Source organism: Arachis hypogaea, chromosome 7 (genome assembly GCF_003086295.3).
Source record: "Arachis hypogaea cultivar Tifrunner chromosome 7, arahy.Tifrunner.gnm2.J5K5, whole genome shotgun sequence".
NCBI lineage: Eukaryota > Viridiplantae > Streptophyta > Magnoliopsida > Fabales > Fabaceae > Arachis > Arachis hypogaea.
Window position 1 is genome coordinate 50,968,668 of NC_092042.1, and position 19,382 is coordinate 50,988,049.

The following is a 19,382-nucleotide window of genomic DNA, read 5'->3' on the forward strand; positions in this document are numbered from 1 at the left end:
ACTTCCGACTCAAAGCGTCCGCCACAACGTTCGCTTTTCCTGGATGATAATTCAATTCAAAATCATAATCTTTCAGAAGCTCCATCCACCTCCTCTGACGCATATTCAACTCTTTCTGCTCAAAAAGATACTTCAAACTCTTATGGTATGAGAAAACAAGAAACTTAACACCATAGAGGTAGTGCCTCCAAATCTTTAAAGCAAACACAACAGCAGCAAGTTCCAAATCGTGTGTCGGATAGTTCATTTCATGCGGCCTTAACTGCCGTGAGGCGTATGCCACAACATTCTGGTGCTGCATCAGAACGCACCCTAAACCTTTCAGAGATGCATCACAATACACTTCAAACGGTTCACTTGGTTCAGGTAATACCAATACAGGTGCAGTAGTCAACCTGTGCTTCAATTCTTGAAAACTCTCCTCACATTCTGGAGTCCAGATAAAAGGCGTATCTTTCCTAGTCAATTTAGTTAAAGGTAAGGCGAGATGTGAAAATCCCTTAATGAATCTGCGATAATACCCCGCCAGACCTAAGAAACTCCTTATCTCTGTCACTGAAGTTGGTCGCTCCCATTTCATCACTGCTTCAACCTTAGCAGGATCCACAGCTATTCCCTGCTTACTCACCACGTGGCCGAGAAACTTCACTTCACTCTTCCAGAACTCACATTTAGATAACTTAGCGTACAACTTCCTGTCTCTCAGAATTTGCAGCACAGTTCGCAAGTGATCAGCATGCTCCTCTTCAGTCTTAGAATAAACAAGAATGTCATCAATGAAGACAATAACAAACTTGTCCAGATACGGTCAAAAAATCCTGTTCATATAATCCATAAATACTGCCGGGGCATTAGTTAACCCGAAAGACATCACTGTATACTCATAATGACCATAACGGGTTCTGAAAGCAGTTTTCAGAATATCCTCGTCTCTAACCCTTATCTGATGATATCCAGATCGCAGGTCAATCTTAGAAAACACACCGGCACCCTGTAATTGATCCATTAGATCATCAATTCTAGGCAACGGATATTTATTCTTCACAGTGATCTTATTCAATTGCCGATAATCGACACACAGCCGCATACTCCCATCCTTCTTCTTTACTAGTAACACTGGTGCTCCCCACGGAGAAACACTTGGTCGGATGAAATGCTTACCCAACAAATCTTCCAGCTGAGCTTTCAATTCAGCCATTTCTAAAGGTGACATCCTATAAGGAGTAATCGAAATTGGACCGGATCCAGGTACCAACTCGATTGCAAATTCAACCTCTCGGTTAGGTGGGAATTCATTAATATCATCCGGAAACACATCTGGAAATTCACATACAACCGGAATCTGCTCTAAACTCTTATCATCACCTGATACTCCCGCAGTTAATAACATAATACCCTGGCATTCAGTTCCAGAACAGGTCACTATCATAGAATTTAAATAGTAACTATTCACCACAACCGGTGCTTCTGACCCTTCCGGCATAAACTGTACTGACTTCTCAGAACAATCAAGCAAAACATGATTCTTGGATAACCAATCCAATCCCAAAATAAGATCAAGACCAGTCATAGGCAAACAAATCAAATCATGCACAAATTCACGTTGTTGTACTCGAAAGGGAACTTGTGGACATCCTATCCTAGTCACCATAGCTTCATGGGTAGCATTATATACTTTCAAATCATAACCTAAAACCACCATTCTCAATCCTAACTCATGGGCCTTTTCAAATGCAATAAATGAATGAATTGCACCTGAATCAAATAAAGCATTTAAGATTTTACCAGCCATTTCACAATTACCTCTAATCAGTGTCTCAGATCCCTCAGCACCTATGGTAGAAGTGGTGTATACTCTCCCTGGCTGCTGCACCCTACTAGTCTCATACTTCTTCTTCTCCGGGCAATTGGTGGCCATATGCCCGGGCTGTCCACAAGAATAGCATACTCCAAGTCCGAATCTGCACGGAACTCCAGGGTGATACCTTCTGCACTTCTGACAGTTCAGATCTTGCTGTGGCTGCTTCCCAAACCTTTTTCCTTGACTAGCATTGGTATTCGGCCTTCTGTAATTACCTTGATCCTGAGTCTGCTGCGGAACAAAACCTCCACGCTTGAAATTTCTACCTCTCGGAGCAAAGTTCCTCCCAGAAGGCCTCTGAAAAGGCACCCTCAAACTTCCTTTCTCTGCTGCCGCCTTCCTCACACAATCCTCAGCCACCCTACTCTTATTCACCAATTCAGAAAACACCCTGATCTCCATTGGGGCAACGAAGCTCAGAATATCACTCCGAAGACCTCCTTCATATTTAATACACTTCCATTCAGCAAAATCTTCAGGCGCACCTTGACAGATACGAGAAAAGCGACACAACTCCTCAAACTTACTAGTATACTCAGCAACAGTCATCTGTCCCTGCTTTAACTGCATTAATTCAAGTTCCTTGGCATTTCTGGCTGAATTAGGAAAATATTTCTTATAGAACTCTGTCCGGAAAACCTCCCAAGGAATCGCAGCACCATCAGGATGCAGGATACGTTGTGTTCCCTGCCACCAATACTGAGCTTCACCTTGCAACTGATAAGTTCCAAATTCAACCCATTGCTCTTCAGGAACCTGTTGTGCCTGTAACGCCCTTTCCATAGCCTGAATCCAATTATCTGCGTCAGTGGGATTTGAGGTTCCCCTAAAAGTCGGAGGGTGAACTTTCAGAAATGTAGCAAGTGTCATTGGACCGCCCTCATCATTATTGTTCCCATGATTTCCCTGATTTATCTGATTACCCAGTGCCTCGGCTGTCGCCTGCATAGCTGCAGCCATATTTCCCAGGGCAGCCATAAAGTCTACTGGATCAGTCCCTATGGGGGCAGGAGTAACGGTGCCTGTCCTACCTCTACCTCGCCCGCGACCGCGTCCGCGAGTTGACATCTGGTCCCTATATACACCAAACAAGTGATATTAAGTTGATCAGTCTCAATATCGCAAGTCTAATGCTTTAAGTTCCAAATGCATGCTCACAAACGTTTATGCCATATATATCAGTCAGATATCCTAATAGCACATAAACACATATACAGAGAATGCACAGAAGTACAATCAGTCCGTCTTTCAGGCTCTATAGGAACGAACTGCTCTGATACCATAATGTAACATCCTACCACGCTAAGCTTTACGCTTAAGCCATAAAGCAGAGGTGGTCTGGTATTACGACCTCTAAAATAAAATAAGTACATATAATAGCAGAAGAATTATAATATGCTAGGAGCCGTGAAGAAAAGAGGAAACAAAATCGCAAAATAAAAGCGCAACGCTCAAGGAACGGGTTAACCTGCGTGCTAAGGAAACCATAACTATTAAACATATGATAACAGAAGTAGGAATAGAGTACCAAAGATACAAAATAACAAGCTCCTAACTCATCCTGCGAAGTCAAGACTGGCCGGAGAATATTTACATATATATACATATATATCCAGAACCCAAAAGTACATATACACAATCCTGCCTCTCCATAAACCTCTAGGAGGATCAAAAGAACAAGTTATGCGGAGAGAAAACCAAGTATATATATACACATCATAGCATAACCAAATAACCCTGTAACCACTCCGCTTCAAGGGTCCAGACGCCTAACGAGATGCCTCTCGACCTGCATCTGGAAAACAACAACATAGTATGGAATGAGAACCGGAGGTTCTCAGTATGGTAAAGGTGCCACACACATAATATATAAGGTCCTGGGAATGCCAGAGGCAATCCTAGAACGCCGACACTCAGATTATAGAGCTTAAAGTATTAAATAGAAGCCATAAAAGGTGGTTTTCTAAGGATATTTAAACCTAACTTAAATTAACCTTAAATCTAAATCCCATTCTGTCATTCCTCCTTACCTCCAACTCCATCATGCATTTTCACAGACAAGTAAACAAACAAAGGCAAGCACAAGAAGGTTACAAGTACTGCAGATAACAAATATACATTTAACATGGCAAGTACATTTAGGCACACCCAGTTAATACACAAGCAAGTAGTTCAAGTAATATGCATATGATGCATGCCTGTCCTATGGCTGATGAGGCTCATCTGTCGGTTATCCAGCCAACCCGACAAGTCTGAATTGTACTTAGACTGTCCCCCGACGTGCATCCCCAAGAGTCTATGCATAGGTTTTCTCAAATAATCAATAATACTCAATGGGGGTAATATTCCCGGGAATTTATATAGTGCCCGGTCACACACTTACGTCGTAGGGTCAACAGAGTATCGAGTTTTCAACCTGGTACACGCGGTGGCAAGCCACGGCACTTAATCCAGGGAATCTCGTATCTCAGATTATTCAAATTCATAAGCCATATAAATAATTCAATTATAATTCATCAACTTCAACATCATTCTCAATCGCATTTCATTCATCATCATACATCAATTATATTCAATCCTTATCCTCCATTATCACACCTCCCATTCCGTCCATCAATAGTTCCAATTCAAAACATAACTCATTCTTTTCTAAATGAATCAAACTTAAAACATACTCATTTTCTTAATAACTCTAAATCAAACCATATAACCTTTGAATCTAAATCTTTTTAAATAATCGTATAAAAAAAATCTCTAATTTTTTATAAAATTTTGGCAGCATCTCCTCTAAAACTCGGACTTTGCCACCCTTTTCGGGTCCAAACCTGCTTCCTTTTCAATTCAACATATCCTTCCTCATTATCATAACAATCTCCACAAAAAATCTACCTCAGATCAACAATTAAACTCATACAATATTCAAATCCAACAACCAAAATTCAACTGAGAGTCATAGTTCACAAATCCTAGGCTTTTAACACAAAATACCTCAAATCAATAATTCACCGAATCATTAATTAATCAACAAGCACTAAACCAACCATGTTCATCAACAATAACATTCAACTATAATTCTCTCCAAATTAACATAACAACATTCACCATCCAACATTAATAACTAATTATCCAATAAACTTCAACCAATTATATTCATCGACAAATTACTAAATATTAAACATACACCTGCATTCCAACTTATCCTATGGTCATCTAGCCTAAGTTTTCACAGAACATTATATATTAAATGCAAGAAACCTAAACCATACCTTAGCCGATTTCCACGTAACGACCAAAGCTATTTATTCAAAACCAAGACAACCCCTCAAAACTCAACTAATCCGCTTCCTCCAAGTTCCAGTATTCACAATTTCAAGCTCCAATTATTTATTTTCAACCTAATACACATTCATAATACATATATACCCAATTTAATACTCAAAGCTCAAATTTAATGAAAATAAAATAGAATTATCGTATCCTCACCTTACCCAAACTTCACATAAGCAAGAGTGAACGTTTCTCTCAAGCTAATTGGATTCTAAAACATCAGAAATCAAAGAAATTCAATATTCCCACTTAAAATTCGAAAATTGGGGGAAGATGAAGCTGAGAGTGATTAAATAAGTTACCTATGAAATTGTTCCGATAGAAATGTAGAGCTCGACGCGGTGAACGCGTGGCCGCAAACGGTGCGGCGATTGGAGCTCGGACGGAGAAGTTACGGGGATCGGAAATTAACGTAAGGGTTACGGGAATGTTTCTCGTTTCTCTTCTCCCTGGAAGCTGAAAGCTTCGTTGCTGCAGTAATGAGGGAGAAGACAAAGCTGGGTTCATTTAATAGGGCTGGTCCGGTTGAACCGACAGCCCGGTTCGGGTCCGGTTCAACCGGTTCGGTTCTTTCGGTCCAATCTTGGACCGTTTTCTTCAAAATTAGTGTCAAAATTCTCGTTTCGATGAGTTCTACCCTATTTTGATATAATATTCGCATTTCTAATCCTCCTTATTAAAAACTAATTTATTAACTAATTTAACCGGGGTTTACAAATTTAGTAGTAAACTAACACATTTCATAAATCCATTCAATCAAATAAGTTGCAATATGAATGCAGCAAATAAACAAACACAATTCAGATATCACTTCATAGGAATCAAACAAATAAAAAAATTAAGTGAAGTAGAAATTCACAATTCAATCCTTAAAATAAGGAAGTCAACATCATGCAACAAATCACAAAAATAAGCTCACTCCAAATACATCACAGCAGCAAAATTAAACAAGCCTAGAATCCACTATAAACTATGTTCAAACCTACCTAACTACCTAAAAATTCACTAAAATATGCAATTCCAACTAATGCAAATCTAAGTAAATTAACTAAACTAACTAATTAACTAACAAGTAACTAATAAAATTTAAAAAGGGAATGGAAAAATCTAGAATTGTAGAACAAAGCAGAGAAGACAAAAGAAAAAGGGTGGCAAGGAAGGAACCACGACAGTGATGGCTGCTAAGAGAGGCAGCGCTGGCGGCAGTTGACGTGCGGAGGAAGAGACAGGGGCTTGCCCTGTTCGCGTAGAAAAGGAGGAAATAGAAGTGGAAGAAGAAGAAAGAAGGGGGAGGCTATGCGAAATTGTAAGGGTGAATAGATGAAGGTGGTGGTGTGGCCGCCTGTGATGGCACCGGCAGTGATAGCTGCACCGTGGCTGTGGGTGGAAGACAGGGGAAGGAGAGATGGAGAGGAAGAAAAACGAGAGAAGAAAATGGAAAAAAGGAAGAAGAAGAGGGGTCGATGGCAGTGAGTATGGTGGATGGAGGTGAGTGGTAATGGAGGTTAGGATGGAAGGAGACGTTGGGAAAGAAGAGAGGTTGGAAGGGGGTGATTTGTGCGAAAGCTGTTAGGGTACGCATGACTAGGGCAATTGGGGGAAGGTGCGTATGCACAAGATTGTGTGTATGCATGGACCAGAGGGAATTGAATATGGGAGTGCGTACGCATGATTGGGTTCTTACGCACAAGTGGTTTTTTTTACCTTAAGGGTGCGTTGAGTGCGCACGCACAAACCAGAGCAATTTATTTTTTGAGTGTGTACGCAACAATAGTGTGCGTACGCATGGACCAAAAAAGTTGGGGGAGGTGTGCATACGCACAAAGCTATGCGTACACATAAATTATTTTTTTTAAAAGCAACTTAAACATAAACAAGACTTCTTAACCTAACTATTTACATTCTAAAACAAATTAAACTCCAAAATTAACAAGATTTTTAACTTCTAAAAACTATTTCAACTCTTCAAATATGCAATTCAAAACAAAAATCTACCAAATCAAGCTGACAACTAAGAAAAATATTTACAAAAATGATAAAAAGAAGTGAAGTTTGGAAGGTTTTACCATGGTGGAGTGTCTCTCACCTAGCATTTTTATTTAAAGTCCTTAAGTTGGACATTTTGGTAAGCTCTTTGTCAAGGTGGCTTGTGCTTGAACTCATCTTTGAGCCTCCACCAATGCTTGATGAAGTACACCAAGCTATGATGAAGTTTCACATAAACTCGGAGCTCCTAAAATTGATCCTTATCTTGTAATCCGAGCTCCCAAACCTTGTTTTCACACTCGTCTTCAAATTGATCATCATGATTCTATTCGGATAGCAAGCATTTAGAATTCTCACTCATACATCCAAGCATCCTTCGAAATCCACTCAATTAACCATTACACTCACCATGGAAACCAAACTTTTTTAACCTTGATGAACCTTGCATTGTGTTTTCCACCACTATCTAACTCTCTTTTACTTTTCAATCTACAAAGAGTCATAAGTTGATCATCTATTTTAAACAAACCATATTCAAGCGGGATAATAAAACTTAAGGATAAGAGTTTTACCCACTTAAATAATGGAATGAATGGTGATTTAGGAAGAGAGACTTCCAATGGCTTTGTCAATGTGAGTTCTGCTCCCTTTTGCTCCTTTTGTATGATCTTCACCTCTTGACAAGCCTTCTCAATTTCAATTCCTTGTTCAACTTCTCCAAACTCTTCAACCATTTATTCTGATTCCTTGATCTCAACCTCCTCCACTTGTTGCAAGTCATGCTTCAACTCCTCTTCTTTTTCTTGAGGTTCCAAGCTCTCTTCCACTCCACATGCTTCAATTGAAGTTGGTTCTTCACTTTTATCCATGAAAGTGCTTGAATTATTGGAGGAGTGTATTGAGGCTAAGCAAGATAGAGCTTCGGCTAAGGTAGCCATGATGTTTCCTTGCCTCTCTTGTATCTCTTCTTGCTCTTAGAAAAATAGTTGGAGTGCTTCCTCTGTTGAGGGTTGTGGAGAGAAAGAAGGTTCATCAATTGGGAGAGGGTCTTCATATATGGAAGGTGGTTCATATTGGTAAGAATGTTGAGGTGGTGTGTATGGAGGTATATGTTTAAAAGGGGTTTGAGGGTATTGGTGGTGGAAGGGTAGTGATTTTATGGGTGCTTGTTCATAATGGTCACAAGGGTGTTCATAAAGAGGGTATGGATTTGGATCATGTAGAGGTGTTTGGTGGTATGGAGCTTGTGAGTATGGTGGTTGTGGCCTATGCTAAGAAAGGGGTTCATACGCATATGGTAGTTGAGCTTGATAACCAAAAGAAAGCCCACCATATCCATTAGATTGGCATGCATTACGGGGTTGATTATAACCATAAGATACCAGAGGAGTTTGTTACCAAGAAGGTTGTCTATAAGCACTTAGCTCCTCACACAATTGATTCCAGGATCTATGATGCGATATGTCATTGAATTTTTCATTTCCTGCAATATAGTTGTAACCAAACCCATAGCCAAAGGGATGAAAATTCATAGAAAAGGGAGAAAATAAAAACAAAAGATATCAAGAAACAAGAAAAACACAATCCTAACAACTAATAAAAATAAGCAATAATATGACACATATTGCAATTCTCCGACAACGGTACCAAAAACTTGATGGAGTGCCAAACGTCGGTTCGGAAGTTTCTCAATAAAAGAATTGATTTGTCAATAGTATAGTTCCAAACCGACAAATGGCCTTACTCAAAGTTTAAATGATTAGGATTGTCATAATTCAAATCAATAAAAATTAGGAGTTTTAAGTTCCGAGTCGTTCTCCCACAAAATTGCAATGAGGTGGGCATATCATTGGCTATGAGAAATCGGGGATGAGATAGCAACTGACACAAAATTAAATAGCAAGAAAGTAAATGACAATTAACTAGTAAGATAAAAGCAAATTCAAATGCTAAAAAGGGTCTTGGCAAGGGTTGAGAGTCAAGGTTTTCTATCTTAGTCATTGACCACAAACATGGCAATTATGAAGAGTTAATCCCACTTAGTCAATCCTAACATCGAGGATAAGTCAAATAGGCATAGTTGATCTTAATCTACAAATCCTAGCCAACTCACTAAATAGCTTAGTGAAAGACTAGTATTAGTGAAAACAAAATCAACTAACAACCCTAAATCACTAATAAATATTGGACATCAATGACTCAAGGTCATCTAAGTCCTCAATCCCAAGCCAAGAGTGTGAAAAACCACTCTAAAACTAAAAGAGACTGATGAGCGGATAATTTATACGCTTTTTGGCATTGTTTTTAGGTAGTTTTTAGTAAGTTCAAGCTACTTTTAGGGATATTTTCATTAGTTTTTATGTTAAATTCACATTTCTGGACTTTACTATGAGTTTGTGTGTTTTTCTGTGATTTCAGGTAATTTCTGGCTGAAATTGAGGGACTTGAGCAAAACTCTGAAAAAGGCTGACAAAAGGACTGCTGATGTTGTTGGAATCTGACCTCCCTGCACTCGAAATGGATTTTCTGGAGCTACAGAACTCCAAATGGCACGCTCTCAACGGCGTTGGAAAGTAGACATCTAGAGCTTTCCAGAAATATATAATAGTCCATACTTTATTCAGAAATGGACGACGTAACTTGGCATTGAACGCCAAGTACATGCTGCTGTCTGGAGTTAAACGCCAGAAACACGTCATGATCCGGAGTTGAACGCCCAAAACACGTTATAACTTGGCGTTCAACTCCAAGAAAAGCCTCAGCTCGTGGATAGATCAAGCTCAGCCCAAAAATACACCAAGTGGGCCCCGGAAGTGGATTTATGCATCAATTACTTACTCATGTAAACCCTAGTAGCTAGTTTAGTATAAATAAGACTTTTTACTAGTGTATTAGTTATCTTTTGACAGTTTAATCTTTAGACTTTGTAGTCTTTGATCATTCGGTCTCTTGATCATTCAGGGGGCTGGCCATTCGGCCATGCCTGAACCTTTTACTTATGTATTTTCAACAGTGGAGTTTCTACACACCATAGATTAAGGGTGTGGAGCTCTGCTGTACCTCAAGTTTCAATACAATTATTATTACTTTCTATTCAATTCTCTTCTATCCTTATTCCAAGATATACGTTACACTTAACTTTGATGAATGTGATGATCCGTGACACTCATCATCATTCTCACATATGAACGCGCGTGACTGACAACCACTTCCGTTCTACTTTAGACCGGGCGCATATCTCTTAGATTCCCCAACAGAATCTTCGTGGTATAAGCTAGATAGATGGCGGCATTCATGAGGATCCGGAAAGTCTAAACCTTGTCTATGGTATTCCGAGTAGGATTCTGGGATTGAATGACTATGACGAGCTTCAAACTCCTGAAGGCTGGGCGTGATGACAAGCGCAAAAGAATCAAGGGATTCTATTCCAACCTAATTGAGAACCGACAGATGATTAGCCGTGCTGTGACAGAGCATAGGAACGTTTTCACTGAGAGGATGGGATGTAGCCATTGACAACGGTGATGCCCTACATACAGCTTGCCATGGAAAGGAGTAGGAAGGATTGGATGAATGTAATAAGAAAATAGAGATACGAGAGGAGCACAGCATCTTCACACACTTATCTGAAATTTCCACTATTGATTTACATAAGTATTTCTATCCTTTTTATTTGCTATTTATTTATTAATTTTCGAACTCACCATAAACCAATTTAATCTGCCTAACTGAGATTTACAAGGTGACCATAGCTTGCTTCATACCAACAATCTCTGTGGGATCGACCCTTACTCACGTAAGGTATTACTTGGATGATCCAGTACACTTACTGGTAAAGTTGAACAGAGTTGTGGAAAGAAAAAGCTTCTCTAATAGTGCCTGGAATTATTGTTGATCACAATTTCGTCCACCAAGTTTTTGGCGCCGTTGCCGGGGATTGTTCGAGTATGGACAACTGACGGTTCATCTTGTTGCTCAGATTAGGTAATTTTCTTTTCAAATTTTTTTTTTTCAAAAAATCTTTTTCAAAATTTTTCTTTTCTTTTTCGTTTTTCTAATAATGTTTTTCGAAAAAATTAAAGAAAATACAAAAAATTTCTTAAAATCATAAAAACCAAAAATATTTTGTATTTCTTGTTTGAGTCTTGAGTTAATTTTTAAGTTTGGTGTCAATTGCATGATTTAAAAATTTTTCTTGCATTTTTCGAAAATCTCATGCATTCATAGTGTTCTTCATGATCTTCAAGTTGTTCTTGGTAAGTCTTCTTGTTTGATCTTGATGATTTCTTGTTTTGTGTTGTTTGTTGTTTTTCATGTGCATTTTTCGTTTGTTAGAGTCCATGCATTAAAGATTTCTAAGTTTGGTGTCTTGCATGTTTTCTTTGCATCAAAAATTTTTCAAAATTATGTTCTTGATGTTCATCATGATCTTCAAAGTGTTCTTGGTGTTCATCTTGACATTCATAGTGTTCTTGCATGCATCTTGTGTTTTGATCCAAAATTTTCATGTTTTGGGTCATTTTTGTGTTTTTCTTTAAAAATTCAAAAATAAAAAAATATCTTCTCCTTATTTCCCTCCAAATTTTCGAAATTTTGGGTTGACTTGGTAAAATTTTTTTTCAAAATTAGTTGTTTCTTACAAGTCAAGTCAAATTTTCAATTTTAAAAATCTTATCTTTTCAAAATCTTTTTCAAAAATTATATCTTTTTCATTCTTTCCTATTTTTCGAAAATTTCAAAAATCTTTTTCTAATTATTTTCAAAATCTTTTTCTTATCTTTTACATCATATTTTCGAAAATTAACTAACAATTAATGTGATTGGTTCAAAAATTTGAAGTTTGTTACTTTCTTGTTAAGAAAGGTTCAATCTTTAAGTTCTAGAATCTTATCTTGTAGTTTCTTGTTAGTTAAGTCATTTTAAAAAAAAATTAAATCTTTTTCAAACATATCTTTTTATCTTTTATCTTATCTTTTTCAAAAATTTTATCTTTTTCAAAATTTGATTTCAAAATATCTTATCTAACCTCTTATCTTCTTATCTTTCAAATTTGATTTTACTATCTTTTTCAACTAACTTTTTGTTTGTTTCTTATCTTTTTCAAAACCAACTAACTACTTTTACCTCTCTAATTTTCGAAAATATCTCATCTCTTTTTTAAAAATTCCTTTTTGTTTTAAATTTTAATTTTAATCTTATCTTATCTCTAATTTTCGAAAATTACTAACCCCTTTTTCAAAATTATTTTCGAAATTCTCCCCTTCTTTTCTTATTCTATTTATTTATTCAATTACTAACACTTCTCTTCACCTCTCTCCACCTAATATCCGAATCCCCTCTTCTACTTTCTTCTCCCCTTTCTTTTTCTACTAACATAAAGGAATCTCTATACTGTGACATAGAGGATTCCTCTTTCTTTTCTTGTTTTCTTCTCTTTCATATGAGCAGGAACAAGGATAAAGGCACTCTTGTTGAAATTGATCCAGAACCTGAAAGAAATCTGAAGAGAAAATTAAGAGAAGCTAAGTTACAACAATATAAAGGTAACCTTTCAGAAATATTAGAGCAAGAGAAAGAGATGGCAGCCGAAAATAATAATAATGCAAGGAGAATGCTTGGTGACTTCACAAAGCCAACGTCCAAATTTGATGGAAGAAGCATCTCCATTCCTACCGTTGGAGCCAACAACTTTGAGCTGAAACCTCAGCTAGTTGCTTTAATGCAACAAAACTGCAAGTTTTATGGACTTCCATCTGAAGATCCTTATCAGTTTTTAACTGAGTTCTTGCAGATCTGTGAGACTGTAAAGACGAATGGAGTTGATCCTGAAGTCTACAGACTCATGCTTTTCCCTTTTGCTGTAAGAGACAGAGCTAGAATATGGTTGGATTCACAACCCAAGGATAGCCTGGACTCCTGGGATAAGCTGGTCACAGCCTTCTTGGATAAATTCTTTCCTCCTCAAAAGCTGAGCAAGCTAAGAGTGGATGTTCAAACCTTCAAACAAAAAGATGGTGAATCCCTTTATGAAGCTTGGGAAAGATACAAGCAGCTGACCAAAAGATGTCCATCTGACATGTTTTCAGAATGGACCATATTAGATATATTCTATTATAGTTTATCTGAATTTTCGAAAATGTCATTGGACCATTCTGCAGGTGGATCTATTCACCTAAAGAAAATGCCTGAAGAGGCTCAAGAACTCATTGATATGGTTGCAAACAACCAATTCATGTACACTTCTGAGAGGAATTCCGTGAATAATGGGATACCTCAGAAGAAAGGAGTTCTTGAAATTGATGCTCTGAATGCCATATTGGCTCAGAATAAAGTGTTGACTCAGCAAGTCAACATGATCTCTCAAAGTCTGAATGGATGGCAACATACATCCAACAATACTAAAGAGGCAGCTTCTGAAGAAGCCTATGATCCTGAGAATCCTGCCATGGTAGAGGTTAATTACATGGGTGAACCTTATGGAAACACCTATAATCCATCATGGAGAAATCATCCAAATTTCTCATGGAAGGATCAACAAAAGCCTCTACAAGGCTTTAACAATGGTGGACACAATAGGCTGAGCAATAGCAAGCCATATCCATTATCTTCTCAGAAACAGACAAAGAATTCTGAACAAAACACTTCTAATTTAGCCAATCTAGTCTCTGATCTGTCAAAGGCCACTTTCAGTTTCATGAATGAAACAAGATCCTCCATCAGAAATCTGGAGGCACAAGTGGGCCAGCTGAGTAAGAAAGTCATTGAAACCCCTCCCAGTATTCTCCCAAGCAATACAGAAGAGAATCCAAAAGGAGAGTGCAAGGCCATTGATATAATCAATGTGGCCGAATCCACAAGGGAGGAGGAGGACAAAAATCCTAATGAGGATGACCTCCTGGGATGTCCCTCAAGCAAGAAGGAGTTTCCTATTAAGGATCCACAGGAATCTGAGGCTCATACAGAGACCATAGAGATTCCATTAAATCTCCTTCTGCCATTCATGAGCTCTGAAGACTATTTTTCCTCTGAAGAGGATGAAGATGTGACTGGAGAGCAAGTTGCTCAATATTTAGGAGCTATCATGAAGCTGAATGCCAAGTTGTTTGGTAATAAGACTTGGGAAAGTGAACCTCCCTTGCTCATTAATGAACTAGATACCTGGATTCAGCAAACTCTACCTCAAAAGAAACAAGATCCTGGCAAGTTCTTAATACCTTGTACCATAGGCACCATGACCTTTGAAAAGGCTCTATGTGATCTGGGGGTCAGGGATAAATCTTATGCCACTCTTTGTAATGGAGAAGCTGGGGATCATTGAGGTACAACCTGCCTTATTCTCATTACAATTGGCAGACAAGTCATTGAGACAAGCTTATGGAATAGTGGAGGACGTGTTAGTAAAGGTTGAAGGCCCTTACATCCCTGCTGATTTCATAATCTTAGACACTAGGAAGGAAGAAGATGAATGCATCATCCTTGGAAGACCTTTCCTAGCCACAGCAGAAGCTGTGTTAGATGTCAACAGAGGTGAATTAGTCCTTCAATTGAATGGAGACTACCTTGTGTTTAAGGCACATGGCCATCCCTCTGTGACAAAAGAGAGTAAGCATGAAGAGCTTCTCTCAGTTCAGAGTCAAGAAGAGCCCCACAGTCAAACTCTAAGTTTGGTGTTGTGAGGCCACAACCAAACTCTAAGTTTGGTGTTAAGGTCCCATGTCCAAACTCTAAGTTTGGTGTTGGGACTATACAACATTGACCTGATCACCTTTGTGGCTCCATGAGAGCCATTGTCAAGCTATTGACATTAAAGAAGCGCTTGTTGGGAGGCAACCCAATTTTATTTATCTAATTTTTGTTTTATTTTATTTTATTGTTATTTTGTGTTTTATTAGGTACATGATCATGTGGAGTCACGAAAAAAATCATAAAAATTAAAAACAGAAGCAAAAATAGCAGAAAAAATTCGCACCTTGGAGGAAGCACAGGCTGGTGTTCAACGCCAGTAAGATGCATCTGGCTGGCGTTCAACGCCAGAAACATGCTTTACATGGGCGTTGAACGCCCAGAATGTGCACCACACGGCGTTTAAACGCCAGAATGGTGTGCAAAGGCATTTTACATGCCTATTTGGTGCAGGGATAGAATTCCTTGACACCTCAGGATCTGTGGACCCCACAGGCTCACCTCAGGATCTGTGGACCCCACAGGATCCCCACCTACTATATTCCTATGTTACCTCCTAATCCTATTTTTGTGATGACTATTCCCCATGTCACACTTCCCAACACTCCTCACCAATCACCCCCTTCACCACTCACATCCATCCACTCTTCCCCATAAACCCCACCTACCTTCAAAATTCAAAAACATTTTCCCACCCATTCCCGCCTTAAATGGCCGAACATACACTCCCCCTCTCCCTATATCTACCCTTCCATTCTACTTCTTTTTCACACAACACAACCCCATTTTCTATACCTTGGCCGAACCTACACTTCCCCTTATCCTCCATATTCTCTTCTTCTTCTTCTTCTCTTCTTTCTTCTATTGCTCGAGGGCGAGCAATATTTTAAGTTTGGTGTGGTAAAAGCATAAGCTTTTTGTTTTTCCATTACCATCAATGGCACCTAAGGCCGGAGAATCCTCTAGAAAAGGAAAAGGGAAGACAAAAGCTTCCACCTCCGAGTCATGGGAGATGGAAAGATTCATCTCCAAAAGCCATCAAGACCACTTCTATGATGTTGTGGCAAAGAAGAAGGTGATCCCTGAGGTCCCTTTCAAGCTCAAGAAAAATGAGTATCCGGAGATCCGACATGAGATCCGAAGAAGAGGTTGGGAAGTCATAACCAACCCCATGCAACAAGTCAGAATTTTAATGGTTCAAGAGTTCTATGCCAATGCATGGATCACTAGGAACCATGATCAAAGTATGAACCCGAATCCAAAGAATTATCTCACAATGGTTCGGGGGAAATACTTAGATTTTAGTCCGAAAAATGTGAGGTTGGCGTTTCATTTGCCCATGATGCAAGGAGATGAACGCCCCTACACTAGAAGGGTCAACTTTAATCAAAGGTTGGACGAAGTCCTAGACATATGTGTGGAAGGAGCTCAATGGAAAAGAGACTCCAAAGGCAAGCCAGTTCAACTAAGAAGACTGGACCTCAAGCCTGTTGCTAGAGGATGGTTGGAGTTCATTCAACGCTCCATCATCCCCACTAGCAACCGATCCGAAGTTACTGTGGATCAGACCATCATGATCCATAGCATCATGATTGGAGAGGAAGTAGAAGTTCATGAAGTCATCTCCCTTGAATTCTACAAAATAGCCGAAAAGTCCTCCACCATGGCAAGGCTAGCTTTTCCTCATCTTATTTGCCATCTATGTTACTCAGGTGGAGTTATCATAGAAGGAGACATTCCTATTGAGGAGGATAAGCCCATCACCAAGAAGAGAATGGAGCAAGCAAGAGAGACTCCTCACGGTTCTCAAGAGATGTATGAGGAAGCTCATCATCAAGAAATCCCTGAGATGCCTCAAGGGATGCACTTTCCTCCCAACAACTATTGGGAACAACTCCACACTTCCCTATAAGATTTGAGCCACAATGTGGAACAATTAAGGGTGGAACATCATGAGCACTCTATCATTCTCCATGAAATAAGAGAAGATCAAAGAGCAATGAGGGAGGAACAACAAAGGCAAGGAAGGGACATAGAAGAACTTAAGGACATTGTTGGTCCTTCAAGAAGAAGACGCCACTAAGGTGGATTCATTCCTTGTTCTTATTTCTTTCTATTTTTGTTTTTAATGTTGTGTTTATCTATGTTTTGTGCCTCTACTTCATGATCATTAGTATGTAGTAACCATGTCTTAAAGCTACGAATAAAATCCATTAATCCTTCACCTCTCTTAAATGAAAAATATTTTAATTCAAAAGAACAAGAAGTACATGAGTTTCGAATTTATCCTTGAATTTAATTTAATTATATTGATGTGGTGACAATACTTTTTGTTTTCTGAATGAATGATTGAACAGTGCATATTTTTGATCTTGTTGTTTATGAATGTTAAAACTGTTGGCTCTTCAAAGAATAATGAACAAAGAAAAATGTTATTGATGATCTGAAAAATCATGAAATTGATTCTTGAAGCATGAAAAAGCAGTGAAAAAAAAAGAAGAAGCTTGCGAAAAAAATGGCAAAAAAAAATAGAAAGAAAAAGAAAAAGCAAGCAGAAAAAGCCAATAGCCCTTAAAACCAAAAAGCAAGGGTAAAAAGGATCCAAGGCTTTGAGCATCAATGGATAGGAGGGCCCAAGGAAATCAAATCCAGGCCTAAGCGGCTAAATCAAGCTGTCCCTAACCATGTGCTTGTGTCATGAAGGTCCAAGTGAAAACCTTGAGATTGAGTGGTTAAAGTCGTGATCCAAAGCAAAAAGAGTGTGCTTAAGAGCTCTGGACACCACTAACTGGGGACTCTAGCAAAGCTGAGTCACAATCTGAAAAGGTTCACCCAGTCATGTGTCTGTGGCATGTATGTATCCGGTGGTAATACTGGAAAACAAAATGCTTAGGGCCACAGCCAAGACTCGTAAGTAGCTGTGTTCAAGAATCAACATGCTTAACTAGGAAAGTCAATAACACTATCTGAAATGCTAAGGGTGTGGAGCTCTGCTAAACCTCAAGTTTCAATACAATTATTATTACTTTCTATTCAATTCTCTTCTATCCTTATTCCAAGATATACGTTACACTTAACTTTGATGAATGTGATGATCCGTGACACTCATCATCATTCTCACCTATGAACGCGCGTGACTGACAACCACTTCCGTTCTACTTTAGACCGGGCGCATATCTCTTAGATTCCCCAACAGAATCTTCGTGGTATAAGCTAGATAGATGGCGGCATTCATGAGGATCCGGAAAGTCTAAACATTGTCTATGGTATTCCGAGTAGGATTCTGGGATTGAATGACTGTGACAAGCTTCAAACTCCTGAAGGCTGGGCGTAATGACAAGCGCAAAAGAATCAAGGGATTTTATTCCAACCTAATTGAGAACCGACAGATGATTAGCCGTGCTGTGACAGAGCATAGGAACGTTTTCACTGAGAGGATGGGATGTAGCCATTGATAACGGTGATGCCCTACATACAGCTTGCCATGGAAATGAGTAGGAAGGATTGGATGAATGTAATAAGAAAATAGAGATACGAGAGGAGCACAGCATCTTCACACACTTATCTGAAATTTCCACTATTGATTTACATAAGTATTTCTATCCTTTTTATTTACTATTTATTTATTAATTTTCGAACTCACCATAAACCAATTTAATCTGCCTAACTGAGATTTACAAGGTGACCATAGCTTGCTTCATACCAACAATCTCTATGGGATCGACCCTTACTCACGTAAGGTATTACTTGGATGACCCAGTACACTTGCTGGTAAAGTTGAACGGAGTTGTGGAAAGAAAAAGCTTCTCTAACAGTGCCTGGAATTATTGTTGATCACAATTTCGTCCACCAGAGACATTTCATTAAGCTCATGGTAGGCATAAAAGGAAAAGCATAGTAAATTGCATGAATAATAAAATTTAACGCTACCAAATGCAAGATAACAATAACAATAACTAAAAGAAGGAACAATAAACATGAAAACATCAAACTGCATTAAATATAATCCAAATCCACAAGACTTCATAAACATGAAAGTGATAAAATAAAGAGAGTAACAAGTAAAACTACAAGAATTACGATGCTAGAATAATAAAAAGTAAAGAAAACTAAATCAAAACAAGAATTGAAACCTAAATCTAGGAGAGAACTAAACCTAAAATCCTAAATTCTAGAGAGAAAAGAGAGCTTCTCTCGCTAGAAATTGAACCTAAAACATCAACTAAAACTATCCTAATTGCCCTCCCCTTCATCCTTATTGAGTTTGGCTTGAAATTCTTTAGAAATGAGTTGGATTGCACTTGAAAAGGCCTGAAATCGTGACCCACGTGTTCACTTAAGTAAAATCACATGTTGGTAGTCATGGTACGCATGAGGCATGCATATGCACAAATTTGCAAAATTCCAAAACATACGTACGCATGTAGTGTACGTATGCATGACCCTGAAATGCTCCAAAACTTAATTTTTTCATGAATTCTCCACTTTTCATGCTTTTTCCTCACTTATTTAAGCCGTCCTTACC

At 38.6% G+C, this 19,382-nt stretch overlaps 1 long non-coding RNA gene across 1 annotated transcript; it reads right to left on the bottom strand.

Annotated features, from left to right (window-relative positions):
• Positions 1 to 3,317: 3,317 nt before the first annotated feature.
• Positions 3,318 to 5,260, bottom strand: LOC140174486 (uncharacterized). The gene is made up of 2 exons (XR_011864007.1): positions 5,128 to 5,260; positions 3,318 to 3,656 (listed from the first exon to the last, which is right to left on the bottom strand). It is a non-coding gene; the product is annotated as an uncharacterized lncRNA (long non-coding RNA).
• Positions 5,261 to 19,382: the final 14,122 nt, after the last annotated feature.